Source organism: Erithacus rubecula, assembly GCF_903797595.1.
Source record: "Erithacus rubecula genome assembly, chromosome: 1".
Classification (NCBI taxonomy): domain Eukaryota; kingdom Metazoa; phylum Chordata; class Aves; order Passeriformes; family Muscicapidae; genus Erithacus; species Erithacus rubecula.
In genome coordinates this window covers 77,606,932-77,623,238 of record NC_136658.1, presented here as the reverse complement: position 1 = coordinate 77,623,238, position 16,307 = coordinate 77,606,932, and the positions used below count along the sequence as shown (strand labels likewise).

The window sequence follows — 16,307 nt, the reverse complement described above, 5'->3', positions numbered from 1 at the left end:
CACAGGTGATAAAATGGAAGCCTCCTTGATACTGGGGGGAACTTCAGTTTTTTGCAGTAAAATTACTGATGGGACAGACATCAGGTCTGAAAGGAAGGGTTCTGTGAGCAAAGAAAAATTACTTGTTTATAAGCTTTCTTCTGTTTACATTCTGTCTTATCTGGCTGCTTCCAGGTTCTCTATTTAAAAAATTCTAAAAAAAAATAGTATAATCTTGAGACTTATTTTGAGGAGCTCACCATAAAGGAAACTTTGAAACAGATCCACTTTAAACTTTTGCTTTATATGTGTACATATAAACACAAATTGTCTAGAAATAGCTTGTGTAAACTCATGTAACTTTATTATACAGCTGAAGCCTTCATTACTCCCAATTCCCTTTTACACCAAATATTTACCAGAATGCATGAACAGAAGCAGTCATGTAAAATGAAAAACAATTATTACTTCTTTGTCTACATTAGTGCTAAATAAAATTTAGAATATCGATTCTTTATATTCTTGTTTTGCTCATTGACTGATTTATACTAACACCCTCATTTTACTTGTATCAAGATATAACTGGGTAAATGACTGCATTTTACATATTAGATAAAGCATACCTTTAGATTAACTCCCTTTTCAATTCTATGTATTTTCTTCTGTTAGCTTTTAAATGTTAATTTTATGTTTTGGTTTATTTTTTTTGCAAGTGCTTTTGGTACTTTGTAATCTGAACCTGTGCAACAGAAGAATTTAAGGAAGTTCTCTTTAGGTCTCATAACAAATCATTAAAAATGTGTTCATTTGTTTATACTTAACAGCCAGTCTGACTTATTCTCTTTCTTTGAACATACATGCTGGTCTGTAGTATGACCATCCTAAAATAACATTTCCTTCTTGATTAACAAGGAAGAAGCACAGTTTTAATATTAAAATATTAAGCAGTTTTTCATTTTTTTATCACTTTTACTGAAGACTGAAATTTTAAGGAAATTAAACTAATGGAGATTCCTTCCATAATTTACTAGTCAGTTGCTCCAAATATAGAAATAGAATCCACTAAATTCTGAGCATGAGTCTGTGGCAAGGGCATGAGTTCTGGAACAATGGTTTCTGTTGTAGGGTTCTGGCCAGAACACTGTAATTTCCATGGTTTCACTTCTCTTCTTCTAAATCTTTTGAAACTGGAGACATTTTTCTTCTGTGCCTTAACTTTCTTTTTTTTCTTTCTGGGAAGATGCATGGTGGTACTGAATGAGAAAACTGTTTTAGCTGAAGAAGTAGACACTGAATAACTGGATTTATGTGTTTTATATGCTTATGTTTCAAATTCAAATCAGTTAAAAGCTTTCTTTCTCAGGATTAAATATATACTGTGTTACTGAAATATAACATTTAATAATAAAATGGCAGACTTTTTTATCTCTTGATCACCAGTACTTCTGCTCTGTCAGTGAGTAGGGAAAGAAGCAAGAAAAAATAAAAAAGATAAAAGAAATAGGAAGAAAGTAAAAGAAAATCATATTCTTCAGTGTTTATGTCTGTGCAAGCCATTATGCAATATGAAAATATGGGTACAGAGGCAGTGCTTCCAAGACCTGAAAAATCTGTTTTACCATGGAGGAATATTCATTCCATTTCCTGTTTCATATGGCCACGGGTGCTGGGTGACAGCCATGTGTTCCACTTCCATGCCTCAGAATTCAGATATCCCAAGGCAGACTACACCATCCTGCTCTGGACATTCAGTGCATTTCAGACTTTGTTTTTGTTTTTAGTAAGGGCCAGGTGAAGTAAGAGGAAATGTTATGACCAGAGAACATGAAATGTGGTTCTCTGTTGCTTTTCAGTGCTGTTGACATCTGTTGTAGAAGTGATTTGACATACTGTACGAAATAGAATTGTAAATACACTATTCTGCCTGTCACAGAGTGCTTGCTGATGGAGCTGTGAGTAGGTGCACAATGAATCATGTCCTAAAATAACAATCCCAATGCACAAAATAGCACACCTATTAAAAAGTGCTTTGCTCCACCCTCCTGTCCAGAGAGTTTCATATATACCAGAGTATACAGAAATATATATATATTTCTGTATACTTTGGTAACTATACCAAAGAAAGAAACATTTCTGATTTGGTTCCCAAGAAAAAGCTTATCAGTTACCTTCCTCAGGCTAACAGTATTTGCACTTCATGGTTAGGAGAATTGCTTGAATTATGCCAACAATGCGACAGGACAAAATCATTACAAATCTTCTTGGACATTTACTGTTTGGTGGGTTTTTTCCTCCTTGACACTTAGTTAGGCAACTTTTTCTGCTTTGAAGGTAGTGCCTCTATTCCCTCTATTGTGTCTCCCAGTCTGCATAAGCTGCAGACTCCAAACTAATCTTTTTAGCTGAACTTTTTGGAAGGGTCTACAAACATGGGCTTTCTTGTTTGGTCTTAGAAGATAAATTTATCCTGATTTATCTATACTCCAAGGCAGCTGTCAGGCTCATCTTTGCACAGAGTACAGTGGTGAGCACAGAGTACACATGCAGCTTTTCACTTGTTGCTTCACTACTTAATCTCTTTAATAGTTCATGCAGAATTATACTCACAGAAATGAGTATGTCTTTTAAAATCAGATTGTGAAGATGCAATCCAAACAGAAGATACCATTTAATACATCCATCCCACTCTCCCCCCCAAAAAAAACTTAACTAGCCCTCTGTGACAGTTTGAAACAGTTCTATATAAATTAATTTGTGTCTCTGTGAATTTGAGAAGAGATTGAGTAGAGCTGGTGAACAATAAGTGAAAAAGATTCTTCTTCTGGACCCACTGAGTGTATTTGGGAGGAAGGGTGACAGAATGCAGCAAAAAGTGGCATAGAGAAAAGGGGTGTGGCAGCAAGGAGCCACAGCCTAACAGCTGAAGCAGTAACACGGTGAGGGTTATCAGGCCATACACCCATAGCCAGCTTTTCCTGCTCACAGATGAAAAATGTTCCCGTAAACCAGACCTGCCATGCCCTGACGTACAGAGCATTTGGATACTTACAAGTTCTTAATTTTCATATTGTCTTGCATAGTACTTTTCAGTTTTCTTTTGGAGTTTATTTTTGTTCATTCTCTAACAAAACAGAGATATTCCAAGTTTCAAAGCTGTTTTGAATGTCCTGATAGATATATGTAATGGAAAGGTCTAAGATCTCCCTTAAAGCCTTATATTTGTGGGTCATACATTTATATTTTAAAAGATTCCTATTGGAGTATTTTCCACTTTACAACACTTTAAAACAATTGCATTTTTATAGATTTAATTGCTCTAAGAGTAACTTTTGAATGTTTCTCTCTGTTTATATGGGAAAGATATAAGGCTCTTTTGGCTCACTCTTTTGGTCAGGTTTAGAAGATTACATCCCATTTTAAATATTCACCATATCCCTTACCTTAGGAGGAGGCAAGGTCTCAATATATCAATAAATGACCAGCTGTCCTATCTCTTAAAAATTTAAAAAGAACATTAAAAATAGCCAATTCAAAATGTTCTGGAGGGAAACACTAGAAAAATTCTTTCCAACACTTCCTGCTTGATACCACAGTGGAGCCTCTTAATATAGTGGGAAATCAGAACTAGAAAACATCAATTTTGAAAAGGTGATTTTCATGTGGCATTATTATTCAAACTTATGAGTAAATAAAATGCCCAAGAACAAGAACAGAGGATACTTGGACATTTCCCCTCTGTTACTGGCAGTCCAGAGGTGTCTGGTAAATAATTACTTTTTATATATTCTGGCCATTATTAACATTATCCCACACTTCTGGAATTTTTTTAGAATTCTAAAAAAGAATTGTTTAGGATTGTTTTAGCATTTGGTCAATATTTGGTTCTGCATTCATGCTTTTTTCCCCAAGGCTTCTGCCATTTTATCTTTAAATTTGCTTTAGCTACAGTACTTGACCTTTCTCAACCTTTACCAAAGTATCTTTACATATTTCATATGTCAAAACTTGTGTTTCATAGATTCTTTTAGATTGAAAAAGATCTCTGCTGTCATAAATAGTACAACCTAATTTTAGTAATTTTTAATATTTTCATCATAATCACAGTATTTCAGATAAATTCAGTTTCCTATACAGGCTAGAATATTCTTGTTTCCTAAATACCCTTTGCTTACCAAACCCTTATCACAGTCTTTATAAATCTCACAGACTTGAAAAATATCTGACAGGACCAAATATCCTCTATGTGCTTTTTTGTTAGATAAATTACTTACACTGATACCTGATAGTGTCTTCTCCACCACTGTGTTGTTTTGTTCTTTGAGGAATAAGCAGATGTTCTTTAAGTCTTACAGGCATACACTGAACTTTTGTTAAAATGAAAAGAAAAAAAGAGGGGAAAAAACATAGAATCAGTTAAAACAGCAGAATATTGAAACCATAATATCTGTTGGGGTTTTTTCCCTTAGGTAAGTTTGGAAGTGCTTCTAGTTAGTCAGGTGCTGATATGGGTGGACTCTGACAATGTGGACAATTACTATGTCTGCTTAGTTACCTTTCCAGGACTAAGTCACCAGCCATTGACTTTCACAATCCAATTGAAAAGGGGGTTGGCAGTTTTGGGGTGAGGAATAGGATACCTGCATTCTTGAACTATGCCAAAAATTACTTGAGGGAGAGAAATATTTAGATTTTGTACAAAGGTAGTGTAACCCCGTAACTGAAGTTATTGTTCGTTATACTAATGGATTCCAATCTTACAGTTGCAACAGGAATATTTTTATTATTTTGTATAGATTCTTGATTAATGTTTATTTCTCATTTATTGTAAACTCTTCAGTTATGAGTGTTTGCAGTCCAAACAGCTGATGGGTGTCCAGTGTTTCATTTGTTTATGTCACAGTTTTAAGCTGAGGGAAGTTTGGCCTATCACTTGTAAAATAATGTCAGTTAAAGTAGAGAGGAGGGCAGTTAATGAATATATCTTATTTTTTCTTCATACTCAAGCAAAATTTTGCTTTCTCTTTCCTTTCTTTGCATTTAAATAGGAAGACAGCTGCCTTCAGATGGTACAGAACTCACTGACAGTTGCTCTTGCTTCAGTCCTACTTCATGAGAACTTCAGAAGTTACTAACTGAGGTATTTATTTGTTCTTTTCATTTTTTCAAGTTTTAACTTTGCAGAAATTAGTTGCGTGGAAGAGCAAGATAAAGGAGATATCTAGACCAATGAAGAGAAATCATATATGGAAAATAGCACGAAGTTCTGTCCTAAAGAGAACTAATAGGATCTAATCTTTCAATATCTTGGCACTATGTTAGTCCATCTTTTTTATATGTTGAGAAATCAAATAATTACAAATATGTCAAAAGAAAACAAGCTAAAATGCAGTTATGAACATTGGGATTTTGATAGTCATGCATCCAGTCTTATCTGATCCTCTGATTTCCTCCAAGAATGGGCAGAAGATTTTGCAGAAAATCCCTAGATATAAATGCTCCATTACCTAAATAATGACTAAATAATGAACCTTTCAAAACTGTCCATCATTTATTGGTCTCTTCCTGTAATACTTAAAAGAAATTTCAGTTAAAGAAAAGCTTTGGTATTAACACAACATACAAATGCTTTCCTCACACTTTATCTTTCATACCACCCTGAGATTAAATATAAAACCTGTTTTAAAAATATTGATATATATTTTTATTGCAAATATTTGTCATTTTTGGCAGATACTGGTGAATTAATTTCTTTACAGAGAAAAGAACACCGTTTGTATATGTAAATAGAGTCTAATAAAGGATTTATGGCCACAGAATTCATGAAGGGAAAGAAGTATCTTATAAGCCTGTGATCAGCTGGATTTGTGTCAGTCCTAAATTTATGATCTGCAGCTGTTAAATGTGTGATAGGAGCTTCATCTTCCAAAGCATGATGACAGTGTGAGCACAAGGCTGAGAAAAGGAAACACAGTGCTTTGGGAAATGAAATTGTCCAAACGTGGGTGATGATTGCAATGCTTCACATAGCATAAACCTTTTGTTCTGTAAATCTTACAAATGCAGGTTTTAATGCTTTTTAAATTGTGGAAAGCTGGTGGCACAGATTCTAACATGTCTGAGGTTGAACAAGAAGTCTGCTGGACAATGTTTCTGTAGGCAGTCTAATGTAAGCAGTGCCAGATGCCAGACTGGAATTCTTTTTCTGCATTTGAGAGCTCCAAGCTTTAATGGTACTGAAAAAAGTAAGGAAAAAAAGAAAAAAGGACATCTTATAACTTCTATAATGTCTGAAATCTGAAAGTATGTAATATATGCAACTTTATACAGCTCCTAGTACTTATGTATGTCTGTGCATATATATGCATCTGTGTTTTTGTGTTTTAGATACCAAGACAGGCTTAACTTCTTGGAAAGATTGGTAATTGTTAGTATGGATCTCATATAAAATTTATATATATTATAGGTATATTACAATATCTGTATTTCCTTTTTTTAAAGAGACTTTTTATATGCCAGCCAGTGTATATTATAGCTAAAATAATGTTAGCATTAAAATGAAAAGTTTTCAGAAAATGAACTCTTAAAATTCAGTTTAGGTGTTCCATACAGATTCAGAAAAGAAAGCAGAAGTCTTTTTTGTTTTTAATTTCACATTGTATGCTGCTAGCAGCCAGCTCTGCTAATGGTTTTTGTGTGCAGGTTCTGTGGAGTGCTCACATTTTCAGATTTTAATAAAGAAGTTGGTGTTATGTGACAGGCTGAATAATTCCAGGGGATGTTATGGATTGGTTGTGTCTTGCAGCAGGGCAGTTCATTTCTGGAGCCAGTACACAACTGTTTTAGCAGTAGAATTAACCGCTTATGTCACAGATTATAATTAGCTGTGTCTGTGGGCCAGAGCAACAGGATGGAATGCAAAACACAGCCAAACATGTCAACGAATTTTCTTCCAGTGATATTTGGCCAGACCTAAAATATCTTCCAATACAGATCTGAAAGTACTGGAAAAGTTAAATTCTCTCTTGGAAAGGGATCGGTTGTAGTTTATTCACAAGTTCACATTGTTTCAAATCTCCAAGGTAAGGAACAATTTTTACAATTTATTTTTATATCTGTGTTAAAACATCAGCATGTTAACAAATTAGTTCTTTTTATTTGTTCTTTACTTGCTACATGGTTATGTTGAGCTTCTCCCCTGTCTAAGTTTCTGTGCAACATTTCAGACTGATTCTGTCCTTACTGAAGGATAATTTTGATCCTTGATCTAAATTGTGTTCATTTTTAACTACAATTATTATTTTAGATTCAGTTTATTTATACTTGTTTTTACAATTTAATGTAGTGTTAACTTACACAGTTTAAACCTACACTTCTGTAATATTAAGAAGCTAAATTATAAATTAAGTTTAGCTTTTTTTAAATCTTTTACAGTATCATGTTACTGTACTTATATAAATATCTGATTTGCAGTAGTAAACCTCTGACGCTTGTAGCTATAGGTTTCTCTCAGTTTATTTATCACATACCAGAAGTTAAATTTAGTCAAGAACAGATCCATGTTTCCACTTCTTTTTGGCTTGATTGCGTGATAAAAAACTTCCACCTGTAGAATTGTTACCAAAATTGTTTCTAACTTCCATGAAGAATATTTGAATTATTATAGGGCATATAATTGTGTGTGCACAGAACTCCTTTTGCAAGTTTGGAATCTCCTTGAATTCAGATACATTTTCTCTTGGATAATTTAACTGCCTGAAAGAAAATTCCCAACTAGGTATCAGTGGATTACTGACTCATTATCAAATGATCTATTGGATGATACTTGGTGTCTTGCCACCAACAGGTGCTTGCACTGCATACTTAATCATGAATCTGAATGAGATTAAAAAAACCCAGGATATTGCCAAAGTGTAGGAATGTGATTTTAGTGCATCAGCACCAGTCAACTAGGCTCCTTTTACTGAGGTGTTTTGGCTGTATCTGTCTTAAATCTCTTCCTACTTAAGGAGGAGGTGAGTCATGTCCTAGAAGTGTCTGTCTGTCTCCATTTTCTGTGGAGGGGGCCTAGGTAAGTGTGGCTGATATTGTCTGTGTTTGGAGAGTTGAATTTTGGCCTGCACAGTCGCTTCCAAGTGAGTAATGCATTTGAGTGAACTATAGGAGCTTTGTACCATAAAGTTCTGGAAGTTTGCTGTTAATTAGGATTTTGGAAGTTTTGCTTGTGATACAGTCACAAATTATGCCACTTTGGCTGAGATGGATTTCTGTTTATCTTCCAAACAAATGTTCTATTAGATACACCCCTCCTTTTTATTATGTAATGAAGAAAAAATGGTCCTAGAATACCACCAAAGAATAAGAACAACTGCATTGGGTTAAATTAAAAATAAAAGGGTCTAAATTAAGCCCAGCATTAGAAGGAACCACTTAAAATTTCTTTTCTAAAGCTTTACACTTTTGCTAACAGCATACAGCTCTTTCCTGGTTGATAAATCAGTGGTTTAAAGCTTGTTATATTTTGAGTTTTATTCATAATGATAAGGTACATGAAGTTATGTGTACAAAGACCCTCTTGCCTGAGTATCCTCATGGGATTTTTTTCCTTCCTGTGGAAAGTAATGCCTTCTACATGAAATAGAAATCCCTGGTCCTAACCTCTTACTGTTTTTAATCATTTTCATGACTTGGAATTAAGTAAGCTGGATTTCTTGTGGACTTATTTCTCAGAGCTGATTGTCTTACACATTTAACAAGCAGTGACTGAAGGTTTTTTGGAACAGAGACACTTACAAGGTCTTCTTCTCACGTCAATTTTCTGATATTTTATAAGGTTTTCATGCCCATTATGATCCCTCAGTAAAGACATAAACAAGGGTTCTTATTTTCTCTGTTATCTCATTTTCAGAAAGGTTGCAGGAATGTAGTATTTGAGGCATCTGCTTGTTGAATTTTGTTGAAATTGGCCAAGAAACTCAAAAGTTATTGAAGGAGGTAGGGAAAATAATGGGAGACAGATGATTTAGAAACTGACATAAGGATTGGTTGCTTTTTTACTTTATAAACCAGGCTAAAAGCATCATGGCAGTTTGGATAACAGGTTAATTCAATATCCTGATCAAATTTTCAGCTCGGGTAATAGTATTCTCACTATTTAATTCATCTTAGCTTTGGCTACCTGGGCCATCTTCTCATTAAACCTTTCTGTATATCTGCCAAAAGCTGTTAAACAGCTGCTGCATTTCATGCCATGGTTGGTTATATTTCTGTGGTGGATGAACTCTGTGTGAGACCATGAAGAGAAAAATAAACTAGAATACATCAATATTTTTTTAATGGAGTCTGGTATGTACTGAAGTGTTGGATAATGCTGGTGGCAATCAGAAAACACATGCTTTTCAGTAAGGTGTATGTTTGTTTATGTTTGTGGATACGGGTATCCTGAGTGTTGCCTGTAAAAATCACATATATATGTATTTTCAATAAAGGGATGTAGAGATGAAATCATCTTGTAGTAATGACTGTTAAAACTCTTCAGTTCCTCCTTTTTTATTTGCTGTGCTGTCAGTGCCCTGAGGAACAGAAGCTTTAGTACCTTTGCTTCACCTTAACTTTTTGCATTGCACCAAGTGCCATATACTAAGTTTTATACAGACTTTTTGCATCCTTGCCTTGTTAGTTGTGGATACTAGTGGCTTTCAGAAAAGGCTGTGTCAAGTACAACAGCCTGTTTCATGTTAAAGTTTCACGTAGGTCCTACCTTGAATTTCCAAGCTGTTAGACCTTTCTGTGAGAAGCATGCAGGCTCCTGATGGAAGTAGACAAAGTCTGCAAAGTTCCACTGCACCCGATTTCCTCAGTTTTGAGGGAAAGGATTTTAAGTGAGAGGCAGTAATAATTAAATAAAAACCATGTTCTGGTGACTCCAGACTGCTGAAAACAGAATAAAATGAAGAGTTTCTTTGAAAATAAATGCTCTGGAATGGTGTTGAATCAGTAGAGCACAGCTGTGTAATGAACCCTAACCACAGACCAGACTACATTAGCAATGCTGGAGATACCAAGCTCCTTCCAAAGGCCTCATCCAATCTGGCTTTAAACTGGAATAGGTGATCTCCAGAGATCCATTACAGCCCAATTTTTTCTAGGGTTCTCAGAATTTGTTCAGATTTTCCTGCCTATTCACTTTATTGCTAATATTAATTACCTCCTGGTTTTGTTTAGTCACCTGTCTTACTAGCTGGTCCAATCTTCAATGTTTCAGAGTTCGTGGAAGGGGGCATCACAATTTAATAAATGTGAGATTGGTAGCTATCAGTATTCTCAAGCCACACAGAGTTGCTGTAAATTAATGAGAATTAACTATAATATTTGACTTGGAAATACAAGAAAGGAAGGACTTAAAGCTTAAAAACTGACAGTATAACTTTAATATCAGCATTCCCTATGAGCTGGAAAGCCACGGGAAGGTATTTGTACACCTGGCAGAAAAGGTTGTTGTTATTGATTGCCTGAGTGAAAGTTTTCACAGTAGGGATAATAAAATGATAAGCCAGATTTCAGTGTGTGAAGGAAGAAGAGGTTGATCTGAGTTTGGCCTGAGTGCCAGACAGGAAAGTGAGTGTGGTGAGCAATCCCAAGAGCCAGCATGGCTGAGGCAGAGAAGGCAGTGTGGGGTTTGCTCCCTCCTCATTCCCGTGGCAGTGTCCTGACATACACCTTCACAGGACACCCCTGGACTTCTAGCATGCATTCTGGTGCTGTGAAAAGTCTTATTTCAGGGCTGAAGTGCTCAGAGTTTACCCAAAGGGTGCCCAGAGCCATGTTTTATGTAGTATTAGATGGGTGTGGCATAGGATTTTACAGAGGTTGAGCCAAACCTTTTGTGGGGTGGGCAGCAAGACCAAGATAAAACCTGGTAGTCCTATATTGCCCATGCTACTTTTCAGGCTACTTTTCTAATCTCAAATTCTCAAACAGACCTGATACACCAAAAAACTTGCTTAATTTTCAGCCCCGCTCTTTGGTGTAAGAAAAGTTGTTGGTTTTTTTTTTTATTCTACTTCTAGTTTCATTCTGCTATGGTAAGTATTTCCCATTAATGAAAATACTGATGACATCTGCTGAAAACTGTTGTCTTGCTTCAACATTGAACTTCATTGCAAAATATTTTATATCATTTTCAATTATTTCAATAGTCATTTAATAATTCTGTTTGGTATGTGTGTGAAGATAATGCTTCCAAAAATAGAAATACAGTTCTTATATTGACAAGGTTGTATAAGACTATTAATGTATTGTCATAACAGAGAAAAAAGCATTTCTAAGCTATATTTGGCAAAACCACTGTATTTATTTGGGTACCCTCCATTCTTTCTGATTTGAGTATTTTGTTGAAACTGTTAGTAACATCTTTCACAATCCATGAAATATATATATATATATATAAATATATATATATATACACAAAATATATATTCTTATTTTAATAATTTTGCTTTTAGCTAAACATCTGTTGGACAGATAGTATTGTAATTCACACTTAGTGATAGTTTTAACTGATTTTAGTCACATTTATGGAAGAAAAAACTGCATCCCTTTAGTCATATAGAAAATAGCCTTCAAAAAATTATGTAGAAATAAGCTTTGACTTAGGATTATTTACTAATCAAAGCATATAAATGCCTAGAATGTAAAATAAGGAAATGAAAGGCAGCAGAAAGAAAAATGATTCTATATTCCTTTACATTATCAAAAAATTCCATCTTTTGGTACCTTTTCCTTTTGTTTTCTTTTTTTTTAACTTTCTTCAGCATCCTTAAGTACTTCATCTTTCTCCCCATATTTTACTATCTCCACTTACAAATCTCATGTTAGTTTCCTGAGTGTACTCACTACTTAACCTTTTTCTCTTATCCTCAAGTGTCTACTCACAGTGTTTATTTTACTGTAATTAAAATGTGGAGACTTTTTTACATATCTGATCTCATATTTTGTAAATTCATGGCTAAAAACAAAAAAAAAAATCATTTTTAAGACAATTTTCCCCTACCAAAAGAGATCTCCACCTTGTGGTAGATGATTTTAAATTTCAGTTGCATTTATCCAGCATTTTCTTTAAACTGAAATAATAGATTCTAAAGCTTTGGGGGCACTCTCCTTATGCAAACCAGAGGCTCTCAGTTGTCCTTATGTTGAACTAAAGCTTTTCTGAAAATTTATTACCTTCCAGAAATGTGTGTGACATTGTTCTTCCACTGCCAAGTAGGAAATCAATTCTAGGAAGAGTTTAGGACAATTTAGTTGCCCAGTTGGTAGAGAACAGTCCAAATCACTGCAAATCTGGACTTGGTGAACCTGCAGACACTAAGATATAGTGTCATTTATCTTTATTTTGCCATTAGAAACTTGCATATTTTTCCAGAATTTGTTTTTAGAAAAATCTGATTTGCAGCTCTTGGTTCTCTGATAATGTCTCCAGCTACAAAAACTGATGAATGGGTCAAGCACTGCTGTCCAAATCTGAAAAATAAACAACATCTGACTGAAGTTTAAAAAGACAGGTTATACTTGTGATCTGTGAATGTCTTTTTTCTATGTATGCCTAAAGAATAACTTTAGGAACTTTAGACATACTTTCTAGAGAAGGTAATGTCCCTGTTATTTGATCCAAATAGAAATTGTTTTCCAATTACTCAAATTAGAATCATTAAAATGAAGAAATCATTAAAATGAAGAAAAATAAATCCTACATTTCAGATTATACTATTTGATTTACATCAGAAAATCAACTTTCTACTGAAGGGTTTTAGTAATACTTGCTGATTTCCATTTTGGATTGAATACTTTGTATGGAAAATTCCACTTTGAAATATGGGGAGTATATGTTATGTCTAATAAGAGATTTTCCTTTTCATTTATTTTGGAATGCCTACATACGTAACAGGTTATTTAGGTTTTGTTGGTGCTTCATTTGTTTTTACAGCTAACTGAAAGATCAGCTAGGTCTTTCTTAAAGGTTTTAATTCAATAACTGGTATACTGATTAAAGCCAGTATTTATACACTTTCCCATGTTCTTCATTTTCTGTGTTTCTTGCATTGTACTATTGCTTTGTCACAGCTGCTTAGAAAAAAAACTTGGAGATGGTTGCTGCCTAAACAGTTGGAGTCAACATCACCAAAAAAGGCTTCTGCAGTACAAGTCTTTTGATGATGTCCTTATGTGTCTAATACACGTTTAAAATAATTGGGTTTTCCCCTGTGTGAGTAAAAATGAGTAATAAAGTTGTTATGACCAGGACTGCAAAGCAACAGGAACATATCATTTTGTAGTCATTGACATTTAAAATTCATCAGAAAAGGGCAGAGGTTTAAAGGATGTAATGAGACACAGTATACATAGGAAAGTATTTTGCTTCCCCTGCTACTGAAAAGTGAATTTTGAATCTTTAGTTTAGCTACATGTGACTTGTCAAAAAAGGTACAGTTGTTACTTAACAGATGCAAGGTCAAATTATTCTATCGTGTTTTTTTAAGTATGTAGGTGATGAATCACTTGAATTAGGGAGGAAAGACTTTAGCATTAATTTTTATCTCTAGCTTCTACATCTAGTTCTATTCCTTCTTTGGTGTATTTTTATATAAAAAAACAAAAATAAAAACTTCACAGAATAGCAGTATAATTCCATTTTCTATATTAAATCATTTATCAAGGCGAAATAAGCTGCTTTTCAAGGTCCACAACCAACAGAGGAAAGCACCACAAAAGGGAGTTATTTCAAAATTGTGCTAAAGTCTACTAAATGAACTGGAAGTGTACTTCTCAAGAGTTAACAGCATTCTACCTGGAAGTAGCACTTTCATAAAAGCAGCAGCAAGACAAGGAAAAAGAGGGAAAAGTTATGCCAGTGTGTATGTCTTTATGTACTTAAATAGGGCTATTTGTTTTCACTCTCACTCTTCCCAGCTCTGACAATATGAAATACTTTTCCTGCAAACATTGAGAATAGTGTTAAAGGGCTTTGGCTAAAAGCCCTCTAAAAACAGGACCTGCTTTAGGAACACTATTTCTGTAAGATACATTTTGGCCTTGCTGCTGGTAATCACTGTGGTATGATAGACACACATAGAAAATGAAAAAATATTTTTAAAGTACTTTTAAAGACATACACAATTGCTTTTAAAAAAAGTAACTAAATTTATTTCTGTCTGATAAACATACATACAAGATTATGACAGCAGAGATTCTTTCATCATTTGCCTCCATCAGAGGGATTGCTTCCATTTTCTTCACATTTATTTGGAATTTCAGGTCTTTTGATGTGTTTTCAATGACCCCAACAAAGATTATTTTCCCATTCCCTCCCACATTAGCTTTGCAATTTTGGCCATTGTGTCACGCTTCTAAGTGCTACAGATTACCAGAAAAAGCATGACAAATGACAGCAAAATATTTTTTTAAATGTATGCCTACAAGTGGTCTGAGATTTCTGGTGTTGTCTCCAGTGAAAGAAAATGGAGGGCCACAAAACAATTCTTATTTACATTTAATGGTGCTTAAGAAATGAAATTTTGTACACAGATTTTCCTGATTTTTGCTGCAGTTCAAACTGACTAGCTACCACATCCTGTCTGCAAAGTTTAACTTCAGTGAATGTAAAGTATAACTTAATGATTTTTTCTTTTTTCCTTTTTCTTCTTCTTTTTTCTTTTGATACTGTACGCTGATGATAAAAGAATTAAAAGTGTCTGAGAGCATCCAAGTTGTACAGTAACAGTATAGAACAAAGAAACCTAATTTAGAACAATTTAAATGGCAATACAAAGAGCATGGGATGTATCCATTTTGTCAGATACTCCAATAAACTTCTTCTCTTAATGTCCACGACACCCACACACATGAAAAACACTCTGAGATAGTTAGAATTCTGTTTAATCACTAAGGTTAAGAGTAGTGCTGCTGACCTGATATAATAAAAGTTTGAATGTGATGACTTAAGGGGAGTTCTTAGATGTTATTTACAAATAAGTAGTATGCTAAATTAGTGTACTCCAATTTATCAGTTTTTTTCTCACTTGCAAGAAAAAAAATATTTTAAAATTTAATTTGTTTATGGAAGCTATGTAAATTATTACTCTACAAATTGTTGCTCTCTATTGATATTTCATTCTGGTTTAATTTTCTTCTTCTTTTTTTTTTTTCCTAGTTAAACTCACAGAATTCAGCTTACTATTCACCTCAAAGTTTCCCACCCCAGTCCCCCCACTATCCTTTTTGACTTTTCAGTCAAATTTGAGTATGATAAAATAATGGCATAGTGGTTTTCAAGGTAATTAAGTTTTTTCAAGTCTAATGAAAGTGTCTTGTGAGATAATGCCCTCATCATAGAAAAACTCTGTCGTGGTACATTCTCTTGGCATGTGAATAATATCTACTGGATCAGAATACACCCATGAAGCTAGCTAGTACTGGTGTGTGATAGATTTGGCTCATGAAATTTTTATAAAGCACATGGATAGAGCAAAAGTAACAAGATTACTGCATTGATGTGAGTACTTGACCAGACATTCAGATCTGTACAGAACTAGGCCTTATCACTGCTTCTGGTTATAGTACAAATTGTTAATTAAGCTACTACTCTTTCTTTGCTGCTTTTAAAGGATTTTTAGACACAATGGAAAACAACAGCAAACATACATGGGTCCTGTACCCTAGTCTCTTTTTATTCCCTCTGTACTTTGCTACTAACTTTAGTTTTATAGATTTATATTTTGAGTGCCTGAACAGAGATGTCAAAAAGAAAATTCTAAAGGAGTTAATGTCACTGTTCCCCACTAAGGAGGTCTGGGAAATTTCTGTATATGCCCTTCATTCTGGAGGATAGCTCTGAAGAAATGTCACAAATGAGAAAAAATCGTTAGAAAATATTTTTGGACAAATCAATAAAATTTATAATAGTAATTTTTCTGTCATCAGGACCAGATGTTACTTATTTATGTTCAAAAGGTATAAAGTTCTTCATGTGCCTTTCTGGTAAAAGAAGCAAGATAGCACCAGTCATGGCTTCATCTTAATTTTCAGCCCCAAGAACTTCTGATATATTTAGGTATTGCTAACTGCACGATTTTAGCTTTACTACCACAATATATCTCCACTGTCCATTCTTCTGAGAGCTTGAGTACAGAGCAGAATTGTGATGAGAAACACAAATAAATCTTCAAATATTATGCAATTCCTATTAATTTTTATAAGCAAACAGGAAGAATTTTACCATTATCAGAGAATACCCCCAGGCAGATTATCCATATCTTCATATTTTGAATAAACAA

General features: G+C 34.3%; 1 protein-coding gene across 6 annotated transcripts in view; it reads left to right on the top strand.

Annotated features, from left to right (window-relative positions):
- The window catches only part of SGCG (sarcoglycan gamma), a 103,129-nt gene that overhangs the window by 26,221 nt on the left and 60,601 nt on the right, over nt 1-16,307 (top strand). For 4 of the 6 annotated variants that reach the window (XM_079298843.1, XM_079298845.1, XM_079298846.1 and 1 more), the window contains exon 2: nt 5,025-5,116. The gene's annotated coding sequence lies outside the window, so the exon portion shown is untranslated. Of the gene's footprint in view, nt 1-5,024; nt 5,117-6,926; nt 7,059-16,307 lie in introns of those variants that run through there. The other 2 variants (XM_079298844.1, XM_079298848.1) reach the window with 2 other exon arrangements.